This window comes from Monodelphis domestica, chromosome 7, assembly GCF_027887165.1.
Source record: "Monodelphis domestica isolate mMonDom1 chromosome 7, mMonDom1.pri, whole genome shotgun sequence".
In the NCBI taxonomy this organism is placed as follows: Eukaryota; Metazoa; Chordata; class Mammalia; order Didelphimorphia; family Didelphidae; genus Monodelphis; species Monodelphis domestica.
In genome coordinates, this window is record NC_077233.1 from 214,879,888 (window position 1) to 214,900,180 (window position 20,293).

At 35.4% G+C, this 20,293-nt stretch overlaps 1 protein-coding gene and 1 pseudogene across 1 annotated transcript in view; both read right to left on the reverse strand.

Annotated features, from left to right (window-relative positions):
- Nucleotides 1-15,076, reverse strand: part of LOC100617412 (protein phosphatase 1 regulatory subunit 7-like) — an 85,274-nt pseudogene extending 70,198 nt beyond the window's left edge.
- Nucleotides 1-20,293, reverse strand: part of SDK1 (sidekick cell adhesion molecule 1) — a 1,320,044-nt gene that overhangs the window by 987,179 nt on the left and 312,572 nt on the right.

Genomic DNA, 20,293 nt, shown 5'->3' on the forward strand with positions numbered 1-20,293 from the left:
GAAATAATTAAAAGAGGCAATCAACAGAATTGAGGGAGTGGGAAAAGTTTCTTGTAAAAAGTAGGATTTTAGTTGAGACTTGAAGGAAGTTAGGAAAGCCAGGAGGCAGTGATGAGGAAGAAGATCATTCTGGGCAAAGGGAACAGTCAGAGAAAATGCCGGCAACCAAGAGGTAAGATATCTAGACAGTGGAACAACAGCAAGAAGACCAGTGTTATCTGATCAAAGGTGGAAGAGATTAAGGGAAGGAGTATAACAAGACTGAAAAGATGGGAGGAGGGAGCTCCATTATGATAGGCTTTTTTAAACACCAAACAAATGATTTTGTATTTAATACCAGAGGCAATGGGTTGCCACTGGTGTTTATTTAATATGGAAGTGATATGATCAGACCTATGTTCTTATGAAAATCACATTGGTGGTTGAACAGAAAAAAGATTAGTGAGTAAAGACTTTTGTAGCAGGCAGATCTACCAACAGGTTACTGAAATTATCCAAGAGTAAGGTAATGAGCTCATATAAGACTGGTGGTAGTGTATCTGTGGCAGAGGAGAGAAGGGGATTTATATAAAAGATGCTGCAAAGGTGAAATAAACAGGCTTTGGTAAATAATGAAACTAGAGGGTGCAAGGTGGTGAGGAGTAGAATTTGACATGTAGATTACAAGCCTAGGGAACTGGGAGAATGGCCAGTAGAGGAAAGTTTGGGAGGAGAGAGGATTTAAGAGTAAAGATGAGTGCCATTTTGGACATGTTGGTTTTAAGATATATATTGGACATCTATTGGATATCCAAAAGGCAGGTGGAGATGTGAGACGACAGATAAGCAGATAAGTTGGCACCAGATAAACAGATTTGAGAATCATTAGAATAGTGAAATTAAATCCATGGGAACTGATAAGACGACCAAGGAAAATATTATACAGAAAGAGAAAAGGGCCCAGGACAGAGATCTGTGGAACACTTGTGGTTAGTGAGAATGATCTGGATGAGGAGAAGGAACAGTCCGATAGATATATACGCATGACAACTCATGACAATTATCTACTGGTTGGTTTAGGTCTATGTTAGATAAGGAGAAGACCCATATTGATGAAATCATAGTTCCCTGTGAAGAACCAGCTCCTATTCCCTTCCCTACCCATAGAACCTTTCAGGCAAGTCATCACATCCTGACATATGCCAGGAGCCAATAATAACCCCAACAGCAGAATTTCCTGTCACTTCCCCTCCTGACATATGTCAGGAGCGACCCCAACCCCAGAAGTTCCTGTCAAGTTCCTGTTCACTCCCCCCACCTCAGGAATTCCTGTGCACTCTCCCTACCACAAAAGTTCCTGGTCACTCCAGTGTATAAAAGGACCTCCAAGTCCCAGACTCTGGGCACCAGCCATTTTTAGAGTGCTGAGTCCAAACAGCAGTTTGTTTAATAAACCCCCTTGTGTGATTTATATTCTTGGTCATTGTTTCATCCTTGAGATCGATTAACCAAGCATTTCACCTGAAGTACTGAAATATTTGAGATAACAGTCCTTTCCTATGAATTTCTTTATTGCTGTTAATATCAGACAGTAATTAAAATCTTTCACAATTTTATTACCAGGTAAATTATCATGAATTAATCCAAGTACCTGTGAAATGTAACAGTGTATTTTTAGAATACTTAAGAGTCCGTAATACTTCAGAAAATGAATTACATAAGATATCAGACCAAATCTAAAAATATTTTATTATTGATACTGGTGAAACATTTATGTAAAATTATAATAATAATGATCACTTTTCAAATCAAATTATATAATTTTAAATTATTTAAAAGGCACTACTTTGTAAAATAAACTAATAATCTATGACATTTCAGTAATAAAAAGTTTAAAAGACTATGAAAAAGAGCTTATCAAAGACTTCTAACAACATTTAAGAGAGGACATTCTTTTGCTCATTTTATACACATTTACCCTTCAAAATTGGAAAGAAAATTCAATACCATAAGATATAGCTTTACAAAACAAAGGAAGATCTTTTCAAGTTTACCTAATACTAAAAATGAAGAAGAAAATATAGGATGAAATCACGGATCTATCATGAATGTCTTCTGATAAATTATAAACATAAAATAACAATTAGTGATGAGATAATTGCCCCCCAAAAAAACTTGTTAATCATAGCTAATAAACATTTTCAAAGGTCAAATGAAAAATCTTTCAGCAAAGTCTTTCTATGCATAGTGAAGGATATTTTTCATGAATCTGGCTTAATCAAAAGGCATTTTTATATTTTGGTTATCACAAGGTTTCCTAAAGCCTCTCCAAGTAGAATAGCCAAACTGGAAACAATATAAATACTTATTAAAAACATAAGTACAAAAAGTCACAAGAAAACACAATTTAACGCAATACTTTGTTTCAATTTTTATAATACTCAAAATTTAAAATAAATTTAAGAACACAAAAATATAGTTTTTTTTAACATCTAAAATTAGAAATTAGTCATGGACTTTCATAGGGTAAAGGTTTCTCCTGCCATATATTGTTGTACATTTATAAAGAGGAAATTTATTAAATTCTTTGTTTTTCAGAGTATAATTCTGAACATAAATTAAAGCTTTTACTAAATATCTTATACTAAATAATCTCATATTTTAAAAGCAAAAATTTAGCCAATTTCAATGAATTGTAAATTAACTTATAAATGAGTTTCATGTAAGCAGTGACTATCTTATTTTGGGGTGTTGTATCCCTTCGATTGAGCATTGTACCTTGCATATAATAGAACCTTGATAAACATTTATTAAATTGGTTTGAAAACTGTTTCTATTTGCTAATAAGGACAATATTTATCACTACTTTCCAGGAAATTCAGTAATTTCCAGAAAAATATATTTACTAAATAATATTCTTATGTGCTTATGCCCATGCTATTAGATTTAAACATCAGTAAACAAATCACAAATAGCTCTTTCCCTCCAGTACCTTGTCTTTTCCCTCTGTTGAACAAAACATAGACAGACAGATTTTTTCATTTCATAGAACCTAAAATAATACTTCACTGTTGACATAATTTTAGATGATAAAAATAGAGAATTAGGATACAGTACTTAGTCAACACCTATTCAAGGTCACATAACAAGTTATTAGCAAAACCAGTTTCAAAATGCATTTCACCCAAATTTCAACCCTCTTGCCATTGATTCATACTTCTCAAGATCATATTGGATGTTGTCTAAGGAGCCTTCAAAGACTGATAATCTTTTTCATTATGAAAATCCTATATCTAGGGATGAAAAAAGGCCTCTTGTGCGTGATTTTCTGTGTTGGTGACAGAAATCTTTACAGTGTACTTGTACCTATATAAGTACCTATAAAATAGGATAATAATATATGAACTATATATTATATATAATATAAAATATATAATAATATATAAAATTTAATAATATAAAATATAAGTACCTAAAATCTTTTGCAGAAGAGTACACACTTCTGACTAAAGCATCATATTACAGAAAAAATCTGAAAAAAATGTGTTGGATGTGCACACACATACTTATATGAATATAAATATGGTGTTTGTAGATGTCTATTTTTCGAGATATATAACTTTTTATTTTCTGGTAATGGACACATGTACACATTAACATATAAAAGCATGCTTTGAGATTCCTTCCTATGCTGCTATTTATATTTGGCTTCAAACTTTAGTGAAATATTTGTATTTCAAAATAAAAATATTTTGAGGAAATTCTTAAAATTGTAGTAAAATATTGAGTTTTAATATGCTCTGATAGCCATTCTAAATAGTTTTATAATTCATTTATAATCAAATTAAAGCATAATTGCCCATATAGTGAGCTTGGAAATTTGGTAAACTCTAGTTTTCTCCTTCTACCTCCTTTACTTGTTCTTAAAGTCTTTATACTTAAATGTATAATCTTAAATTCCTTCTTAAATCATTTACATCTTAATATAGTTTCATCATCTATAAAATAAAAAAGTTATACTAAATGAACACTCTAAGGTCTCTTCCAAATTTAAAGAGTTTATGAGACTGATTAAGAACAAGTAGGTCCTAAAAAGTACAGTGAAAAGTTGGATTTTATCACCTAGACTACAGTTTCATGGAGAAAAATTAGGTTTAAGCGTCAGAGGTAGAATTGTAAAACAAGGTCTAATGCTTCTATTTATTTTAATCAGCTGAGTCTACTCGTCCTCCCATCCCACTCTACTCCCCTAAAAGAGAAAAAACAAAACCCATTAAAATTATACAGAGAGAGCTAATCAATTGTATTCATATATACTAAAACAATTATTCACATTAAATCATATCAAAAATGTTTTAAGTATCTCATTGTGCATTCTAAGACCTTCAACTTTATCAGGATGTGGGAAACATGATTCTTCATTAGTCCTCCAGAATCCTGTTTGATCATTACATCATTAAGAATACAACATAAGAGTATTTTGTAACATTCATATAACATAACTCGTTCATCAATGTCCAAGTTACGAACACTTCTTCACATTCCCATCCATTGTCATCTCACAAAGAGCTATAAATATTTTTGTATAAACTTTGAGTTTGTTTCACATAGATCAGATCAAACATTGATCTAGCCTCTTAATTTCCTCCTTTTCCCCCTCATTTTTCAATTGAATAAAGTTGATTTTTGTATTCAGCTTTTAAGTATGTTTGTCTTCTTTCTTTTGACCAGTTCAGATGAGAGTAAGGTTCCCCTCATTCTCTCTTCCTTATTTGTATGTGTTTACTTGTATGTCCTGATTATATGAGATAATTTTATCTACCCTTTCTTGCCCTTCATCACTGAATATTCCTCTTCCCCACTCTTTGCATCCTTTTCTTAAGCTCATCAAGACATAACTGAACCATTCCCAAGGCCTGTCAAATTGGAGTCCCTCTAAAACCCATGATGATGTTAGGGTTTAGATGATGCATATGTATCAAGTCCCTACAATTGAATGTAAATAGTTTATCCTTGTTTATTCTTATTTGCTTTTTTAGATCTCTCCACTCCTGTGTTTGAACTTCAATGTTTCTATGTAGCTCTCATATTTTCCTCATAAATACTTGGAAGTCTTCTATTTCATTAAAGATCTATTTTTCCTATGAACGAATATACTCAGTTTTGTTTGGTAAGTCATTCTTGGCTCTTAGCCCATGCCTTTTCTAATATTGCATTTAAGTTTTCCATTGCCTTAAAGTGGAGGTTCCCAAAAGTTTTGGCTTCCTTCTACACAATCCATACTTACTGGGCAGGACCAATAAATAAAGTGCTGCTATGTTGTCACTATTCTTTCTAAAAAATCTTAGACTGTGAAATGGATGAATACTTACAAATATATATATATATATATATATATATATATATATATATATATATATATATATATATATATATATATATATATATATATATATATATATTGCCTAGACTAACAGAAGAAGAAATAAATTACCTAAGCAACCCCATATCGGAAAAAGAAATTGAACAAGCCATCAAAGAACTCCCTAAGAAAAAATCCCCAGGTCCAGATGGATTAAGAAAATGAATTCTATCAAACATTCAAAGAACAACTAATCCCAATATAATCCAAACTATTTGACAGAATAAGCCAAGAAGGAGTTCTACCAAATTCATTTTACGACAGAAACATGGTACTGATCCCAAAGCCAGGCAGGTCAAAAACAGATTTAAAAAAAAAAAAAAACTATAGACCAATCTCCCTAATGAATATAGATGCAAAAATCTTAAATAGGATACTAGCAAAAAGACTCCAGCAAGTCATCACAAGGATTATTAACTATGACCAGGTAGGATTCATACCAGAAATGCAAGGATGGTTCAACATTAGGAAAACCATCCACATAATTGACCACATCAACAAGCAAACTGACAAAAATGACATGATTATCTCTATAGATGCAGAAAAAGCCTTTAATAAAATACAACACCCATTCCTATTGAAAACACTAGAAAGTATAGGAATAGAAGGGTCTTTCCTAAACATAATAAACAGTATATATCTGTAACCATCAGCAAACATTATCTGCAATGGGGAAAAATTAGAAACCTTCACAATAAGATCAGGAGTGAAACAAGAATGCCCATTATCACCCCTATTATTTAACATTGTACTAGAAACACTAGCAGTAGCAATTAGAGAAGGAAAAGAAATTGAAGGTATTAAAATTGGCAATGAGGAGACCAAGCTATCACTCTTTGCGGATGATATGATGGTATACTTAAAGAATCCTAGAGAATCAACCAAAAAGCTAGTCAAAATAATCAACAACTTTAGCAAAGTAGCAGGATACAAAATAAACCCTCATAAGTCATAAGCATTTCTATATATCTCCAATCCATCCAGCAGCAAGAATTAGAAAGAGAAATTCCATTTAAAATCACCCTAGACAATATAAAATACTTAGGAATCTATCTGCGGAGACAAACACAGGAATTATATGAACACAAATACAAAACACTCTCCACACAATTAAAACTAGATCTAAACAATTAGAAAAGCATTGATCGCTCATGGGTGGGACAAGCTAACATAATAAAAATGACAATCCTACCCAAATTAATTTACTTATTCAGTGCCATACCCATTGAACTTCCAAAAAACTTCTTTACAGAATTAGGTAAAAAAAAGTTTATTTGGAAGAACAAAAGATCAAGGATATCTAGGGAAATAATGAAAAAAAATGCAAAGGAAGGAGGACTTGCAGTCCCAGATCTCAAATTATACTATAAAGCAGTGGTTATCAAAACAATTCAGTACTGGCTAAGAGACAGAAAGGAGGACCAGTGGAATAGACTTAGGGGTCTATTCCACTTAAGCAGGACAGTCTATGATAAACCCAAAGATCCCAGTTTTGGGGACCAAAACCCACTTTTTGATAAAAACTGCTGGGAAAATTGGAAGACAGTATGGGAGAGATTAGGTTTGGATCAACACCTCACACCCTACACCAAGATAAACTCAGAATGGGTGAATGACCTGAATATAAAGAAGGAAACTATAAGCAAATTAGGCGAACACAGAATAGTATACTTGTCAGATATTTGGGAAAGGAAAGACTTTAAAACCAAGCAAGAGCTAGAAAAAATTCACAAAATGTAAAATCAATAATTTTGATTACATCAAATTAAAAAGTTCTTATACAAACAAAACTAATGCATTCAAAATTAGAAGGGAAGCAACAAATTGGGAAACAATCTTCATTACACAAACATCTGACAAAGGTCTAATTAGTCAAATCTATAAAGAGCTAAACCAGTTGTACAAAAAATCAAGCCATTCTCCAATTGAAAAATGGGAAAGGGACATGAATAGGCAATTTTCAGTTAAAGAAATCAAAACTATTAATAAGCACATGAAAAAGTGCTCTAAATCTCTTATAATCAGAGAAATGCAAATTAAATAAACTCTGAAGTATCACCTCACACCTAGCAGATTGGCTAACATAACAGCAAAGGAAAGTAGTGAATGTTGGAGGGGATGTGGGAAAGTTGGGACATTAATGCATTGCTGGAGGAGTTGTGAATTGATCCAACCACTCTGGAGGGCAATTTGGAACTATGCCCAAAGGGTGCTTAAAGACTATTTGCCCTTTGATCCAGCCATGGCACTGCTGGGTTTGTACCCCAAAGAGATAATAAGGAAAAAGACTTGTACAAAAATATTCATAGCTGCACTCTTTGTGGTGGAAAAAAATTGGGAAATGGGGGGATGCCCTTCAATTGGGGAACGGTCGAATAAATTGTGGCATATGTTGGTGATGGAATACTATTGTGCTCAAAGGAATAATAAAGTGGAGGAATTCCATGGGGACTGGAAAGACCTCCAGGAATTTATGCAGAGTGAGAGGAACAGAACCAGGAGAACATTGAACCCAGAGACTGATACACTGTGGTACTATCGAATGTAATTGACTGCTCCATTAGTGGCAATGCAGTGATCCTGAACAACTTGGAGGAACCTACAAGAAAAAACACTATCCACATCCAGAGGAAACACTGTGGGAGTAAAAATACCAAAGAAAAACCACTGCTTGAATACATGGGTTGAAGGCATATTGTTGGGTATGTAAACTCTAAATGAATATCCTAGTGTAAACAACAATATGGAAATGGGTTCTGATCAAGGACACATGTAATACCCAATGAAATTGCATGTTGGCTGCGGGAAGAGTGGGTGGAGGGGAGGGAGGGAAATAATGTGATTATTGTAATCAAGTAAATAATGTTCTAAATTGACTAAATAAACTTATCCAAATGGGAAAAAAAGAATCTTAGACTGTTTTTTTTTGTTTTTTGTTTTTTTTTTTTAATTTTTTTTAATATATTTTATTTGATCATTTCCAAGCATTATTCGTTAAAGACATAGATCATTTTCTTTTCCTCCCCCCCACCCCCCATAGCCGACGCGTAAGTCCACTGGGCATTAGATGTTTTCTTGATTTGAACCCATTGCTTTGTTGATAGTATTTGCATTAGAGTGTTCATTTAAAGTCTATCCTCTGTCATGTCCCCTCAACCTCTGTATTCAGGCAGTTGCTTTTTCTCAGTGTTTCCACTCCCATAGTTTATCCTTTGCTTATGAATGGTGTTTTTTTTCTCCTGGATCCCTGAAAGTTGTTCAGGGACGTTACACCGCCCCTAATGGAGAAGTCCATTACGTTCGATTATACCACAGTGTATTAGTCTCTGTGTACAATGTTCTCCTGGTTCTGCTCCTCTCGCTCTGCATCACTTCCTGGAGGTTGTTCCAGTCTCCATGGAACTTCTCCACTTTATTATTCCTTTTAGCACAATAGTATTCCATCACCAACATATACCACAGTTTGTTCAGCCATTCCCCAATTGATGGGCATCCCCTCGTTTTCCAGTTTTGGGCCACCACAAAGAGCGCAGCTATGAATATTTTTGTACAAGTCTTTGTGTCCATTATCTCTTTGGGATACAGACCCAGCAGTGCTATGGCTGGGTCAAAAGGTATATATTCTTTTGTCGCCCTTTGGGCATAGTTCCAAATTGCCCTCCAGAATGGTTGGATCAGTTCACAACTCCACCAGCAATGAATTAATGTCCCTACTTTGCCACATCCCCTCCAGCATTCATTACTTTCCTTTGCTGTTATGTTAGCCAATCTGCTAGGTGTGAGGTGATACCTCAGAGTTGTTTTGATTTGCATCTCTCTGATTATAAGAGATGTAGAACACTTCTTCATGTGCTTGTTAATAGTTTTGATTTCTTTATCTGAGAACTGCCTATCCATTTCCCTTGCCCATTTATCAATTGGAGAATGGCTTGATTTTTTGTACAATTGATTTAGCTCATTATAAATATGAGTAATTAAACCTTTGTCAGAGGTTTCTATGAAGATTTTTTCCCAATTTGTTGTTTCCCTTCTGATTTTAGTTATATTGGTTTTGTTTGTACAAAAGCTTTTTAGTTTGATGTAGTCAAAATTATTTATTTTACATTTTGTGATTCTTTCTATATCTTGCTTGGTTTTAAAGCCTTTCCCCTCCCAAAGGTCTGACATGTATACTATTCTGTGTTTACCCAATTTACTTATGGTTTCCTTCTTTATGTTTAAGTCACTCACCCATTTTGAATTTATCTTGGTGTAGGGTGTGAGGTGTTGATCTATTCCTAGTCTCTCCCACACTGTCTTCCAATTTTCCCAGCAGTTTTTATCGAATAGTGGATTTTTGTCCCAAAAGCTGGGATCTTTGGGTTTATCGTATACTGTCTTGCTGAGGTCGTTTTCCCCCAGTCTATTCCACTGATCTTCCTTTCTGTTTCTTAGCCAGTACCAAATTGTTTTGATGACTGCTGCTTTGTAATATAGTTTGAGGTCTGGGACTGCAAGGCCCCCATCATATGTGTTTTTTTTCATTATTTCCCTGGATATCCTTGATCTTTTGTTCTTCCAAATGAACTTTGTTATGGTTTTTTCTAAATCAGTGAAGAAGTATTTTGGTAGTTCAATGGGTATGGCACTAAATAGATAAATAAGTTTGGGTAGGATGGTCATTTTTATTATATTGGCTCGTCCTATCCATGAGCAGTTAATGTTTTTCCAATTGTTCAAGTCTAGTTTTAGTTGTGTGGCGAGTGTTTTGTAGTTGTGTTCATATAGTTCCTGTGTTTGTCTTGGGAGATAGATTCCTAGGTATTTTATTTTGTCTAAGGTGATTTTGAATGGGATTTCTCTTTCTAGTTCTTGCTGCTGAGCTGTGTTGGAGATATATAGAAAAGCTGATGATTTATGTGGGTTTATTTTGTATCCTGCAACTTTGCTAAAGTTGTTGATTATTTCAATTAGCTTTTTGGTTGAATCTCTAGGATTCTTTAAGTAGACCATCATGTCATCCGCAAAGAGTGATAACTTGGTCTCCTCCTTGCCTATTCTGATGCCTTCAATTTCTTTATCTTCTCTAATTGCTACTGCTAGTGTTTCTAGTACAATGTCAAATAGTAGAGGTGATAATGGGCATCCTTGTTTCACTCCTGATCTTATTGGGAATGCATCTAGTTTATCCCCATTGCAGATGATATTAGCTGTTGGTTTTAGATATATACTGTTTATTATTCTTAGGAATGACCCTTCTATTCCTATGCTTTCTAGTGTTTTTAATAGGAATGGGTGTTGTATTTTATCAAAGGCTTTTTCTGCATCTATTGAGATAATCATGTGGTTCTTGCTAGTTTGCTTGTTGATGTGGTCAATTATGTGGATGGTTTTCCTAATGTTGAACCAGCCCTGCATCCCTGGTATGAATCCTACTTGATCATGGTGAATGATCCTTCTGATCACTTGCTGGAGTCTTTTTGCTAGTATCCTATTTAAAATTTTTGCATCTATATTCATTAGGGAGATTGGTCTATAGTTTTTTTTCTCTGTTTTTGACCTGCCTGGTTTTGGAATCAGTACCATGTTTGTGTCGTAAAAGGAGTTTGGTAGAACTCCCTCTTTGCTTATTATGTCAAATAGTTTGTATAGTATTGGGGTTAATTGTTCTCTGAATGTTTGATAGAATTCACAGGTGAATCCATCAGGCCCTGGGGATTTTTTCTTAGGAAGTTCTTTGATGGCTTGATGGATTTCAATTTCTGATATGGGATTATTTAAGAATTCTATTTCCTCTTCTGTTAGTCTAGGCAGTTTGTATTTTTGTATATATTCATCCATTTCTCCTAAATTGGTGTATTTATTGCCATATAATTGGGCAAAGTAATTTCTAATGATTGCCTTAATTTCCTCCTCATTGGAGGTGCTGTCCCCCTTTTCATCTTTAATGCTGTGAATTTGCTTTTCTTCCTTCCTTTTTTTAATTAGATTGACCAGTACTTTGTCTATTTTGTTTGTTTTTTCAAAGTACCAGCTTCTTGTCTTATTTATTAAATCAATAGTTCTATCACTTTCGATTTTATTAATTTCTCCCTTAATTTTTAGGATTTCTAATTTGGTTTTCTGCTGGGGGTTTTTAATTTGATCGCTTTCGAGTTTTTTCAATTGCATTTCCAATTGATTGATCTCTGCTCTCCCTTGTTTGTTAATATGAGCTTTCAGGGATATGAATTTGCCTCTGATTACCGCTTTGGCTGCATCCCAAAAGGTTTGAAAGGATGTTTCGCCATTGTCATTTTCCTTGATGAAATTATTAATTGTTTCTATGATTTCTTCTTTAGCTAAACGGTTTTGGAGTATCATATTGTTCAATTTCCAATTGGTTTTAGATTTGGTTTTCCATGTACCATTACTAATCATTATTTTTATTGCCTTGTGATCTGAGAAGGCTGCATTCATTATTTCTGCTTTTTTGCATTTGTGTGCTATGTTTCTGTGACCTAATGTATGGTCAATTTTTGTGAATGTGCCATGTGGTGCTGAGAAGAAGGTGTATTCCTTTTTATCCCTATTTATTTTTCTCCATATGTCTATTAATTCTAATTTTTCTAAGATTTCATTCACTTCTTTTACCTCTTTCTTATTTATTTTTTGATTTGATTTATCTAAATTTGATAATGGTTGGTTTAAGTCTCCCACTAGTATGGTTTTATTGTCTATTTCTTCCTTCAATTCTCCTAGTTTCTCCATTAGAAATTTGGGTGCTATATTATTTGGTGCATACATGTTGATTAATGATATTTCCTCATTGTCTAGAGTCCCTTTTAACAAAATATAATTACCTTCCCTATCCCTTTTGATCAGGTCTATTTTTGCATTGGCTTTATCAGATATCATGATTACCACTCCTGCCTTCTTTCTATCAGTTGAGGCCCAGAAGGTCTTACTCCATCCTTTAATTCTGACCTTGTGGGTGTCAACCCGCCTCATGTGTGTTTCTTGAAGACAACATATGGGTTTTGGATTCTAATCCATTCAGCTATTCGTCTACGTTTTATGGGTGAGTTCATCCCATTCACGTTCAAAGTTATGATTGTCATTTGTGGACTCCCTGGCATTTTGATTGCCTTCCCTAATTCTAACCTTTTCTTCTTCGGCTCTACCTTTTAGTCCAGTGATTTACTTTGAATCAGTCCCCCTTGTCCCCTCCCTTGATGTTTCCCTTTTTAGTCCCTCCCTTTTTGTTCCCTCCCCCTCCCCCCTCTCTTTCCCTCCCTTTTTGTTCTCCCTCTCCCCCTCCCCCCCTTGGTTTTCCCTTCTCCTTACCCTTGTTGAGTAAGATAGAATTCAAGATCCCAATGGATCTGGATGTTTTTCCCTCTCAGAGTTGATTTCCCTGAGATTGAGGTTTAAGTAAACCCTCCCCCCCTCTCTTCCTCTCCTTCTTATAGGAGTTTTCTTCCCCTCCCCTTCCCCTGTGAATCTTTGTGTGAGAACCATTATTCTATTTGGTCTTTCTTTACCCCCTATTTATACATTACATTTTCCCCACATATTAGTATACATAGGTTGATATAAATGTAGTCCTTATAGAAGAGAGTTTGAGTAAAAGAAGATAACATTTTTCCCCTTTCCTTAATATTTACCTTTTCAGGTATTCCTTGCTCTTTGATTTTCGGTATCAAACTTTCCACAGAGCTCTGGTCTTTTCTTTGCAAAAAGTTGGAAGTCTTCTATTTTGTTGAATGCCCATACTTTCCCTTGGAAGTATATAGTCAGTTTTGCTGGGTAGCTGATTCTTGGTTGGAGACCCAGCTCTCTTGCCTTTCTGAAGATCATGTTCCATGCCTTATGATCATTCAGCGTAGAACTTGCAAGGTCTTGTGTGACCCTGATTGGCATTCCTTTATATCTAAATTGTCTTTTTCTGGCTTCCTGTAGGATTTTTTCTTTTGTTTGATAGCTTTGGAATTTGGCAATTACATTCCTGGGAGTTGTCTTTTGGGGGTTTAGTGTAGAAGGTGTTCTGTGAGCTCTGTCAGTGGCTGTATTGCCCCCTTGTTCTAGAATCTCTGGGCAATTTTCTTTGATTATATCTTGTATCACCATGTCCAGTTTGGTGTTTATTTCTGGCTTTTCTGGGAGTCCAATTATTCTTAAATTTTCTCTTCTCCCCCTGTTTTCCAGATCTATCACCTTGTCGGTGAGATATTTTATGTTCTCTTCTAATTTCTTGGTGTTTTGGCTTTGCTTTATTAGTTCTTGCTTTAAAGCCTGGTTTTCTTTTACAGTTTGGTCAAACTGGTTTTGTAGATGCGTGAATTTCTTTTGCATCATTTCCCACTTTTCCTCCCAGAAGGCTTCCATCTTTTTGGTCCTTTCTGATTCAAATTCTTCATGGGTTTGTGGAGAGTTTCTATTTCCTTTGGAAGATTTTAGAGAATTTTCTTGTATATCTTCTTCTATCTGCTCTGTATTTTGTATTTTGGCTCCATAGAATGTGTCCAGAGTCGCCCCTTTCTTCTTATTTTTCTTGGTATTTTGGGGCTTCTGTGCTTCTGTGGAATTTGTCATCTCTGAACGTGGAGGATTGGCTTTTCTTGTCTTTGTCTGGTGATCAGAGGCTTTAGTCCTGGGCAGATGTTGGTTCTATGAGCGTTCCCTGGGTTAAACTGAATATGCCTCACTGGAACTGGAATGGAAGGGTCGGACCACGAGGCCACACTCTCCCCCTGGCTCGATTTCCGGAAGTTGCCTTCAGAATCCCTGGCCGTGAGGCTGTTTCGTCGGCCTGCGGGGGGATGGGCTGCCGCTTCCCCAAGCTCCGAGAGCACAGACTTTCACTGAGACTTGGATAGCAGGATCCAGCCCGTGAGGCTGTCTTGCCCGCCCTGAGGGTTGCTGTTGTTTTGACCAGCTCTCTGCAGCGGAGGCCCCAGGCAGTAACTTTCACCCGGACTGGGACTTGGGTAGAAGACCCTGAGGGTTGTTGTTCCTCAGACCCTGCTCTCTGAGCCCAGCGCGGCTGCCGCTTCCGGGAGCCTTGGACTCTGCGCTCCTACCCCTGAGGTCCGAGGGATCTCGGGTTCTGGCTTTTAAGGGGAGCCGTACCTTTTGAACCGGGTCCAGGTCCAGGAGGAGGGTTCCCAGGGTCTGTGCTGTTGATCGTTTTGAATTTCGGCGCCTTAGGAGCTTCTAGTTTGAGATCGGTCGGGAAGGGTTTTCCGGAGATCTGAACTTCAGCTTTCTCTAAGCCGCCATCTTAACCGGAAGTCTCTTAGACTGTTTTACAGACTTCAAATCTAAAAACAGTTCCTAGGGAGTCAGAATATTCTTCCCTTTCTGAACCAAGTCCTTCTAACTCTGAAAAAAAATTTTTTTGCATAGAAGCATATCAAAACACATTTTTCAGAGTATCAAGGAATGAGCATTATGTTTGATTTGTAAAGAAAACTTTGGGAAGGTATTGGACAAAATGTTCTTCAACAAAACATTTTTTAAAATTTAGATTCACTTATAAAAACAAAATTTTGACAATAAACAAATTCATTTTTCATTTAAAAAAATAAATAAAATGAACAGAGATTGCTGAATCGTGTGTGATCCTTACTGTGGCTGCTTAGTACTTGAATTCCTTCTTTTTGGCTGCTTGAAGTTCTTTTTCTTTGACCTGGAAACTCTGGATTTTGCTGTCATGTTCACAGGAGATTTCATTTTGAGGTGTTTTTTTAGGAAGTGAATGGGATTCTTTCTATTTCCACTGTGTCCTCTTATTCTAAGAGTTCTGGGCAGTTTTCTTTTAAGAATTCTTTAAATAGGGGGCAGCTGGGTAGCTCAGTGGATTGAGAGCCAGGCCTAAAGACAGGAGATGCTAGGTTCAAATCTGGCCTCAGATACTTCCCAGCTGTGTGACCCTGGGCAAGTCACTTGACCCCCATTGCCTAGCCCTTACCACTCTTCTCTCTTGGAACCAATATACAGTATAGATTGCAAGATGAAAGGTAAGGGTTTTAATAAAAAAAAATTAAATAATTCTTGAAATAGCTATATTTTCTTCAATATTTTTCAATATTTTGACTTTATTATTGTTTGTTGCTAAAAAATAAAGACACTTCTATCTGGTCTATTCTAATTTTCAGGGAATTTGTTACTTAGGCAAGGTTTTGTACACCTTGAGGCAAGCTTTTAATTCTCCTTCTAATTCTCTCTTTCATAACTCTTATTTCTTGCCCATTTTTTCTCTCAAGAAGCCTAATTCCACTTTAAAAAAAAAACATCTTAAGCTTTTTTATTCTTGCTTCAAATGTTTTAAGAATTAGAGTTGTTTGTGTTCAAGCTGTTTTTCTCTAAGGCATTGCTTGTGAAAATTTTGGTGTCATTCTCTTCGGCATTCCATGACACCGAAACAGTTCAGTAGAGTGCTGTTCTTTTTGGTTTATTTCTTTGCCCATTCTTCCAGACTACTTCCTGACTCTGTATTTGATGTTAAGATTAGTCTCGCACACTTTTTTAGGGAACATATGGGCTAGACTTGCTTTTGTTGCTGCTATTTTTTTAACCCCTACCTTTCCCCTCCCTTACAATCAATACTACGTATTGGTTCCAAGGCAGAAGAAGGGTAAGGGCTAGGCAATGGGGGTCAAGTGACTTGCCCAGGGTCACACAGCTGGGAAGTGTCTGAGGTCAGATTTGAACCTAGGACCTCCCATCTCTAGGCCTGGCTCTCAATCCACTGAGCTACCCAGCTGCCCCCTAAACCTACTAAACCTGACGAGATGTGAACCTGGGATACTTTAATGAGGACAAATGCTGTCACTGTTGTTGCCCACTACCCTGCCCTGGGTCACAGATTAAAAGTGCAATGTGAAGGGGTCCTACAGCATGGCAGGCAATGTTATTCCCAAATAGGGAAATAGTGGGTGGTGAATGGAGAGAAGAAATTCAGGAGCCAGAAGCATCGCTAATGTAGCCCTTACCACTCTTCTGTCTTGGAGCCAATACACAGTATTAACTCCAAGATGGAAGGTAAGGGTTTAAAAAAAAAGTACCCCAGTATGATTCTTGGGGTGCCCCAGTATGCATCTGAGACTTCCTTTTGTGCTAGTGCACAGCCTCTCTCTATGTTTTGGAGTGATCTTCGAGAGCTGCCTGCTCCTGTCTAGACACTGTTCCCAAGGTCTATATACCTCTTTTTCTCCCTATGCTGACCAAGGCTAGTCAAAGGACTTACTTTGACTTTTTCTGAAATCTTCCATCAGGATTGGGTCTAGTGTATTTGCATTTTATGAATCTCTTGAGGAGTTATGGAAGGGATCTTACCTGCATTGTTTTCTTCTCTATGCCACCACTTTGGCCACTCAAGAAGATTTTATTGAATTATTTTTAATTGTATTTTGTAATGGTGATTTTCAAAGCAAATCTTTCAATGAATAGGAAACAATACATAAAGCTTTAAAAAGACAAAATATGTCTTAGCATATTCTGCAAAGGTATCTCAAAGTATTGATTATCAAGGTAATCAAGAGAGACATTGAAGTTTCTTGATCAGAAAAAATGACATAGACTTGGGCTCTGGGAGACTACTTTGGCAGCTATGTTAAGGAAGGATATGAAGGGTGATAATTAGAAGCAAGGAAACCAGTCATGAGATTACTGCAAGAGTCCAGACAACAGGAATGGAGGGCTTTGACCTCTGTCAGCTATTAGTTTACAGAGATGCAAATAATGTTGAAGATGTAGGATTTGGGATCTAAATTGATATAAGGGGGTAAGGAGAGTGAAGAGCAGAAGATTATTCTAGGGTTGTAAGCCTTGTCTTGGACACAGTTCCTATCATAATGCAAATGGATATTAACTTTTTGACCATCATTTCACCATGATTTGTTTTTCCAGACAAATAGTTATCTAGCTATATCTCTGTTATCTTGCTTTTTCATTCATGAGGATGATTTTTTGAATCTAAGTTCAGGATCATACTTTGTACTTATCCCTATCAATATTCATCTTAGTAGATATGGCCCAATGTTAAAGTCTGCCACCTGGTTTTTATCAAGAGGTAAGTCCAGATGTGTTTGCTTCATCAAAATACTGTGCAAGTGGAAAAGTTCAGTGGTCAATCTTCAAATTCTATAAAGTTCCAGGACTACAACTTATTTTGCAAATGCCAAATTATTTATCAGCATAGCACACTGTTACCTGTTTTATCTTTGGACTTGTTTATGGTTAAGACTAGATTTTGATGGTAAATCATGTCCTCTACCTCCATATAGAAGTTCATGCAATATTCAAAGTTCTGCCATCATTTTTCTATTTTTACTATTCTTCCTGTTATGACTTGTCATGTTTGTCACAGCTATTATTTGAGTTATTCTGTTGCTATAAGTATTTTAAGAGATATTTTCTTTCTTATTGTAGAGATTTATACAGCATTAGAAACAACTTCTGATGAAGAAAATATTAGTTCCAGGAGAGTCTTATTAACACTAAACACTTTATGACAAATTACTTTCATCAAATTATCTTTTATTTCTACTGAAAATTATAATTCTTTTACTTTTTACTTTGAAAAACCTATAAATTCATTTCATTTTGTACAAGAACAAAGGGTTTGCACATTTTCTTATAGGCTAATGCTTTGAACACCATTAGTTGGACTATATATAGTATTATACATGTGAAATAATGAGTAAACTGAAAAAAAATGAACTACTGGATTTTTTTCTATTCATTGCTGAGAAACAGTTGAAAAAAAGATTATATTCACCACCTAAGAAAATGAATGCCTTTTTTAACTTTTGGGGAAAATATTAAAATCTTGTTTGACAAACATTCTATAAATAAGTCAATTTGAGTTACTCCATATTGACCTAGCCAAACTCTTTCTACATCTAAATTAAAGCAGAAAACTAATAATTATATATAATGATATACCAAAAAAATGATACTTAAATTTCTCAAATAACTGAGGGAAAATAGGAGCTTGTTGAGCTATCTGAATCGTCTTCTGAAATACTCATTTCCATTTTGTGTGGATTTTTAAAAATATACCTCTGGACTAGACCTCTAATTTCCTTGACTAATAGAAAATGTCCAGTGAAGAAACTTCTATTATCACTGCAGAATGACAAGTATGCTGCAACTTAGAGTCTTATCCTGGGAAATTAGATTATTTCTCTAGAATCACAAAGGCATTATGTGTCAAAAGCAAGACCCAAGCCTAGAGTCTTCATGACTCCAAGAACAGCACTCTACCCACCATGCAACACATTTCATGTGTTCACAGTTTCTTAAGTGTACCTTTTAAAAGTTAGTCATTGAATTAAATAAGAAAAATGTTTAGTAAGTGCTTCCTTATGTGAAAAATACTATTTCTAGTAGGAACTCTGGACACAAGACTGAAAGATAATACCATATCCCTTACTAGAGAATTTACCATCTATTAAAAGGATAGAATGTGAAGAGAAAGAAAGGAAAGAAGGAAAGAAAGAAGGAAGGAAAGAAGGAAGGAAAGAAGGAAAGAAGGAAGGAAAGAAGGAAAGAAGGAAAGAAGGAAAGAAGGAAAGAAGGAAAGAAAGAAAGAAAGAAAGAAAGAAAGAAAAGAAAGAAAGAAAGAAAGAAAGAAAGAAAGAAAGAAAGAAAGAAAGAAAGAAAGAAAGAAAGAAAGAAAGAAAGAAAGAAAGAAAGAAAGAAAGAAAGAAAGAAAGAAAGAAAGAAAGAAAGAAAGAAAGAAAGGAAGGAAGAAAGGAAGGAAGAAAGGAAGGAAGAAAGGAAGGAAGGAAGAAAGAAAGGAAGGAAGAAAGGAAGGAAGAAAGGAAGGAAGAAAGGAAGGAAGAAGAAAGAAAGAAAGAAAGAAAGAAAGAAAGAAAGAAAGAAAGAAAGAAAGAAAGAAAGAAAGAAAGAAAGAAAGAAAGAAAGAAAGAAAGAAAGAAAGAAAGAAAGAAAGAAAGAAAGAAAGAAAGAAAGAAAGAAAGAAAGAAAGAAAGAAAGAAAGAAAGAAAGAAAGAAAGAAAGGAAGGAAGAAAGAAAGAAAGGAAGGAAGAAAGGAAGGAAGGAAGGAAGGAAGGAAGGAAGGAAGGAAGGAAGGAAGGAAGGAAGGAAGGAAGGAAGGAAGGAAGGAAGGAAGGAAGGAAGGAAGGAAGGGAGATGTAGTATGATCACTTGTATATGTACAGAGATAGGTAAGATCAGGATAAGATCAAAGAATAGCTAGTAGAATAGTTTAGCTAAAATTCACACTGTATAAAGGGAATTCATGTGAAATAAAGCTTTAAAAGAGTATGGCCTTAAATGTTAAAATATATATTATTATTTAAGTAGTGAGAAGGTAATGAAGGTTTTTGCAGTGCGGAATTATGTAATCAAACCTGTGCTTTGGAAATAAGTAATGTGAATAATGGATTGCAAAGAGGAGGATCTGGAAATTGGAAGATGTTTCCTATTGAAGCAGTCCAGACTGGTGGTCATGGGAGTGGTATCAGTGGAAGTGAAAAGGAATAACAGTATTATAAAAGGAGATTCAACAGGACTTAGTAACTACTTGGAGACAACTGAAGAAGGAAGAATCAAAGAGGACTCCAAGAATTAAAGCTAGACAACTAAGTAAATTAAGCTACTGTCATCAGAAACAGAGAAATTAGGGACAAAGCAAGGTTTTAGGGGAGGGGAATTATGAGTTGATTTATGGATGTGATGAGTTTGAGATACTGTGGATCATCCATGTTCATTAGGAAGTTGTAATTATGAGACTATAGCTCAGAGAATAGATTGGTAGGGTTAATAATTATCATTTCTTCACAAAGGTGAAAACAGAAGCAATGGGAGTGCATGTGATTGTAATAGAAGAGACTTCAGAAAAGTTAATGAAGAGGTTTGATGAGATATTTTGGGATCATATTCAATCAGAAAAATAAAGAG